The sequence below is a fragment of the Triticum dicoccoides genome, chromosome 4A, assembly GCF_002162155.2.
Source record: "Triticum dicoccoides isolate Atlit2015 ecotype Zavitan chromosome 4A, WEW_v2.0, whole genome shotgun sequence".
In the NCBI taxonomy this organism is placed as follows: Eukaryota; Viridiplantae; Streptophyta; class Magnoliopsida; order Poales; family Poaceae; genus Triticum; species Triticum dicoccoides.
This window is the reverse complement of record NC_041386.1, coordinates 220,483,320-220,490,078: the sequence shown is the minus strand read 5'-3', so window position 1 is coordinate 220,490,078 and position 6,759 is coordinate 220,483,320.

Sequence of the window (6,759 nt, the reverse complement as noted above, 5' to 3'; positions counted from 1 at the left end):
AGGGAGGGGGTTACTTGGGGTAGGGGACAAGAAATAGACTAGGAAAAAGGAAAAACGAAACAAGGAAAAGGGGGGGGGGCTAAAGTCCTACTAGGACTCGGCCTAGAGGGGCGGCGGGGCTGGCGGCTGCCTGCGCCTGGCGCTGGCGCACGCGCGCAGCTGGGGCTGGGCGGCTGGCTGGCTGGGCCTTTGGCCCGGCTGGCCTGGCTCCTTTTTTTAAACGGTTACGCGCGCAGAAAAACAAAAGAAAGAAAATCTAAACGAGCTCCAAAATTACTAAAGTAAATTTTCCCCGACTCCTAAAAATGAGTCGAACAAAATGAACTTTTCTCCGGGCCTAGAATGCAATTTTCAAAAACGCACATTTTTCCCTATCAAAAAAAAGCAAACAAAACTCCGGCAAAACCAAAATTGATCTATTTATTAAATCTTCATTTTTCCTAAATTTGGGAAAGTCATATTATTCCCTCTCTCATATTTTTTTGATATCGGAAAAATTATTGAAGATGAAATAAATAAATCAAATGATCCTCTTTTCAAATTCGAGAAAACTCTCAAATATGAAAATAACGAAATCTCCAACTCTCTCCGAAGGTCCTTGAGTTGCGTGAAATTTCTAGGATCGACCAAAAAGCAAGAAAATAAGATATGCATGATGATCTAATGTATAACATTCCAAATTGAAAATTTGGGATGTTACAAACCTACCACCCTTAAAAGGAATCTCGTCCTCGAGATTCGGAGAGGCTAGCAAGAAAAGGTTAGGGTTTGGGGGTCTTCTCAAAATCCATCGATCATCACACGGTGTCTGGGGTGCTACCACCCTTAGAATCATTGTTACGGTTTCATCAAAACTCATATACTCCATCTTTATTCTTGACAGTGCCGTCTTCTCAGATCGTAAGGATAATTCCTTCTCTAGGCTCTTCAGGTAGTGGCATAACCTTTTACTCAATTCTTCTGTCATTTCCTCTTAGTAAGGTTATTCCGAGATTGGGTCTTCTTAGCTGACGGGTCTAGCGCCAAAACTAAACAACTATCGATATCTCATGGTGGTCAACAATGTATGGTTTCTCCTGCAGGAAATGGGTCTTGGTTGATCCTCCCCGTATAACCTACGGTTGGCACAACTGTCGTGTACAAGGGAAAAATACTTATACCATTCTAAGGTTTAAACAAGGTTTAATATCGCCGTCTCTCTACTATAGGTAAGTCACTCAGATTTACCATCCCATATAGCAAGGAGAATAATAAGAGTAAGTCGGTATGGTGATCAATCCATCCCGCACCCAAATCATTACCATGTATACAGTTTAGCGAATCTCGCATACTAACACTTGGTCATCCTCACAAGCATTGCAGAATTTATCTTGTCACGAACCAAGTTCGGATATATCCATAGATTCTGCAAGCCAAACAAACATCTATCATTCCTTCACAACTCTCAGGTTTTGCGTAACTCCTATAAGATCGTCTATCGGCAAAGGTATATCCTCTTCCAGGATCCTTCCTTCAGCAAGTATGTGCTTGCTTCTTGGCAGGGTCTGGAGCCTGTGGGTTATAGCCCATCTCCTCACTTGTAATCCTTGAACTCATCTTCGGGCAACTGATCATTAGTCCAACTTCCAACTTCCTAGTATTCTTAAATCCATCCAATTGTATTGTCTTCCTTCCTTCTATTGGCACCAAACTAGGACATGATTACTTAGACTCGTCATGGAGTTTTCCATTGATCCATATTTCTGACATCATATCTCCTTCATATCCAATAGTAATTCATCTCTTCATCCTCGTGGAATATCCCTCATATTGAGATAAAATGAATTCCATATTCACTTCGTGGAACATCATTATCCTTTCCAGGGTCAAGCGTCCTTACATGGGAATATTGGCCATCTCTGCATGGCACTTCTTCAACTGGGAAACATGAAACACATCTTGAACTCCTGACAGTCCTTCGGGTAACTCCAACTTGTAGGCCACTTCTCCCATACGCTCCAAAACTCGGTATGGTCCTACAAATCTCGGGGCTAATTGTCCCTTAACTCCAATACGTTTAACTCCTCGCAGAGGGTCACACGAAGACATGCTCTATCTCCAATTTCATAGACTACCTCCTTGAGTTTTTGAGTCTGCATAACTCTTCTGCCTGGACTGAGCTACCTTCAGTCTATCTCGAATCAACTTAACATTCTCTTCTGACTCCCTGATCACATTTGGTCCAAACAACCGACGGTCTCCAACATCATCCCACATACTCTTGGGGCATCACACATATCGAGACAAAACTCGTATTCATTTTGTCCGAAATCCACTCAGTGGAGTATCCTTATCTTTTCCAGGGGTCAACGGTTCTTACAGGGTACTACCACCCTTAAAATGCTCCAATATTCCATAGACCATATTTCTCATATCCATGAAAATGGTCAACATCTTTCCTCATAGAGTAACTCATAAAATCCAAATTAGTACCAACACTGCTATCTTTATTGATTCTCAATTTATTACAATCTCCTATTTTTCCATTACATGCCTCAACTCAACACCTCAATATAAAGGAAAATGTTCTCACTACTATGACTATATTTCTTTTGTTACAAACTCAACTACTTATCACAAGTCTCCTTCTCCTTCGGACAATCTCTGGCAAAGTGCCCTGCTTTATTACAACTAAAACATATTACTTCTGACAAGTATCGAGGTTTCCTTTTTGGGCAACTGCTGAGGTAGTGCCCTGACTCCTTGCACCTGTAACAGGTGATATGACTCAGGTTCCTCCTGGGCTCCAATCGATTTCTCTTCCTGGTCTTTTCCATTCCAATCAGAGCTTCTATTTCCTGTGGGTCATACGCTACTTCCTCCGTTGGGAATTCTACTAGATCCCCCTTTATACAATTTTGGGAGATGTGTCCTTCTTCTCCACATGAATAGCAAGATTTAGTGCAGGGTTTACTCGGGTCCTCTTTAGGTGTGTCTTCCACATCTTCCTTCATCACGGGTTCTTCTAAAATTTCCATGAGGGCTCCTTTCATTACTTCGTTCTTCTGCTGGATGGTTCGTTGTACCATGGGGTAAATGTGACACTGAGCAGGATAGTGGGTAGTCCCTTCACACAAGAAACAAGTAATCTTCCTGGTTGGGCATTCTTCAACTGGGTGACTTCCTTCACAGTTAATGCATTCATCCTTGTCTGCTTTATGGGTGTAGCCTATTTCTCCACAAATCTTGCATGCACAAGGTTTCCTTATATCCTTTCCATAAGACTTCAACTTCTGGGACACAAGGTGATATCTTTGTAGAGTCAACTTTAATTCTCTCCAAGTGGTTACTCCTTGCCATCCATTCATGGTTTGGTACATCCTCCACCAAGTAGCAGCACCTCTTTCAAAGCATTGAAGAGCATGCTGGGCCATATCCTTTCCGACGATAGGGTTGTTCTCCATATGATCCTCCATGTTCCGAATCCATCGGTCTGTCTCCAATTGACTCATCGGTCCAGAAAATACAAGCTCATCTCCATTCATCATCTATTGGGTCCATGGGCTTGGGGTGAGATAAGAGAAATAGAGAGGGATGCACACAATGCAAACAACAGTTTTGAAAAGACAGATTTTATTTGTGGCTGTCGGGAAAAACATCAAACAAATGACAGCTCACAAACGTCGCATCTAACGTAGGTATATAACAGGGGTTTGGTCCTCTAAAGGTCAATAAATCTTCAATGTCTCCAACTCTTCAAGTCTTGGTCATGTCTCTGATGGCTTCTTGCCATCGTGCTTGTCTTCTCAAGTTCTTTTGCCAGATCAACTCGGTTGACGCGAAGTCTCTCGTGACATCCTTGAATATTCTGGAATTGCATTCCAAACTTCTAGGTTTCAACATCCTTGGCATGAGCCATGGTCATACTGTCCTTCAGTTCCTGACAAATCTCCGGTATCTCGAGGTTGTAGCTCCTCCATCTTGGCTACTTTCAGCTTTTGGTTCCTGAGTTCTTCACGAAATGCTTCCTTGTCTAATATGCTTTCATGGAGCTCCACCTTAAACTTCTTTATGTACTGCTCCAGATCCTGGTGATACACCGGCTAAGGTTAAAACTTCATCTTACTAATAGGTGCTCCATCAGCCTTCTTCCATCAAATCCATTCTGATGACATGCATCCTTAACTCAGCATGGTGACAATAGCATCAGCGCGAGATAACTTCTTGGATAGCTGTGTTTCTGCTCTTGTCATTTCCATGAGCTATCATTCCATAGTTGATATCTCCTGCCTTAGGGTTTTCTCGACAAAACTTTGAGTTCTCATGCTCCTTGTTTCAGTCTTTCTCCGATACACCTTGATCTCGGGTATTGACAACTTCCATAGTCTGCCAAGTTCCATAAGGGTAGCCTTCCTAGGTCATACTCAATCTGGAAATTCTACAGAGCCTTCAATTCTCCTAGTCTTCGGAGTCTTCAACCGTTGTAGTTTCCATTATTCAGATGCACAGAAAATACTCTTCATTCCATAGTGGTCGTAGTTGTCAGATATCTTGTACTTCTTGGAGTGGTCTCATCAGTGGAATCTTCGAGTGGTCAAAAAGGGGAAAGGGGTATGGTCTAACTAAAAGGGAATATTTGAATAAGCTCAGAAGAGAAGAGAGGTAAAAGATCTTTTTGAAAGGAAAAGTTGTAGAGAAAAATCTTTGCTATGGGCTTGCCAGTTTCTAGGGTCACGTCCTACAGTCAACGTGTGCTCTGATACCATCTTGTAGCGACCCGACCCGAATGGGTCAAGTCTCTGTGCTTAAGTGTCATCCCTGGATCGGTATGCTGACACACATAGTACTCGAAGGATTTATAACAGAGGTAAATCACATGTATAAAGTAACGTAAATACTATTACCTCAATCCATATAGCGGAAGCAACAAGGTTGTGGATTCCCATCAACACCAACGACAAAGTTGAGTGTAGAATCTGTAACCCTAACGTATCACTTACTCGTCGTAAGATAATCCTGCAACATGAGATGTTGCAGCCCGAAACGGGTCAGTACATTGAATGTACTGGCAAATTCACACCATAGAGAAAATGATGAACAATGGCTATCACTATATGCATATATGGCTGGTGGAAAAGCTCTGTGGTTATAAGGTTTTTGCGAAAAGCCAATTTTTCCCTACTACAAAGGAATAAATTTATTTAGCTATCATGGTGGTTGTGAAACATTGAGAATGGTTGACAGCATTCTCAATCCCAATTAAAAATAATTAAACCCAACAACATTAATTAGAGGTAACGTGATGAGATTCACATGATATTCAAGTACTAGATACTCAAGTTGTCCATAACCGAGGACACGGCTAATCATGATTAGTTTGTACACTCTGCAGAGGTTTGCGCACTTTTCCCCACATGACTCGATCGCCTCCGTTTGTTTTCTCGCACTACATGGTGTTTGAGAAACGGATGAGCGAGACATAGTCTTTCAGAAGCGCTAGCACCTTACATGTGGGGTAGACCGTACCACCTACAACCCCTACATCTGCTAGTCCACCCCGTAAGAGTTCGCACAACTTAGTCAACTATGCCAGAGCCCATAGTAGCATGTGGCTGCACACGGAAGTTTCTAGCATGAATTATCTTATGATCCCTTTGAGCCTGGGTGGCGGTCCAAAAAAACAGGCAAGTCCTGATAGACATCAGGTGCCTCAATCCACCCAGATGTGTGTTTAAGTTGCCACCTTAGATAAACCATTAAAATTATCAACTCACATCTATCATGGATATCACTCACCCAATCCACGTCTACTAGCATAGCATGGCATAATAAGCAAACGTAGAAGTAACTCCCAAAGGTTTCATAATAATACAGGTGATAGGTACTACCTCATCTACTTCCCATCCCACAATTTAATTAGATCCTAATCATGCAATGTGTGAGGATTGATCTAATGCAATAAAACTGGGTTGTAGAAAAGGTATGATCAAAGTGTGAACTTGCCTGCAATGTAGATGAAGATGATTCGTACTTAAAACTCTTGATAGATCTACTCGTCACACTCCGGTAAATCTATCGTAAGCAAACAATAGTAACCACACAATAAGTACTCATCTAGTGCACAAGTAAAACTCGAATGAGAGGACGAACCAGAAAGTTCAACTTAAGAACTCCGGTTGCAAAGAAAGAACGAACCGAACAAACGACGGAAAACAAACGGCGGAAGAAAACAACTCGGTTCTAGCAAGTTGAAACTAGGTCAAATTTTTCCATAGCAAAAACTTGTTCAAGTTGATTAGACGGAACGGCGGTTTCGAGACGAAACTCCAGGCGCTTGAATCACCTGATTCCGATAAACGGGCGAGAAGATAAACTAGAACAAAGATCGGATCTGAGATCGCGATCGCGGAATAAATCCGACGAAAAGAAAGAGATGAACGGTTAAAAAAATGGAAGTTCGTTAACCTAGAAGAATCCGGTGATCACGTTCGTTGAGACGAACGGTCCGAAAGAAGAACGAAAACCAATCTAGGGTTTTCGGAAAAGAACCGAAACGAAAAACCGATCTAGAAACCGGAACGGTTTAGAAAAGAACCGGAAAGAAAATGAATCGGAAGAGAAGAAAAGAATCGGAGCGGTTTATAAGAAGAACCGAACCGAGGGGATAAAAGAGAGGCGCGGCTACCTCAGCGAGGCTCCGGCGAGGGGCTCCGGCGAACGGCGGCGTTGGGCGGCGGCGTTGGGTGAGGGGCGGCGGGGTAGGGCGCGGCTTGGGGAGGC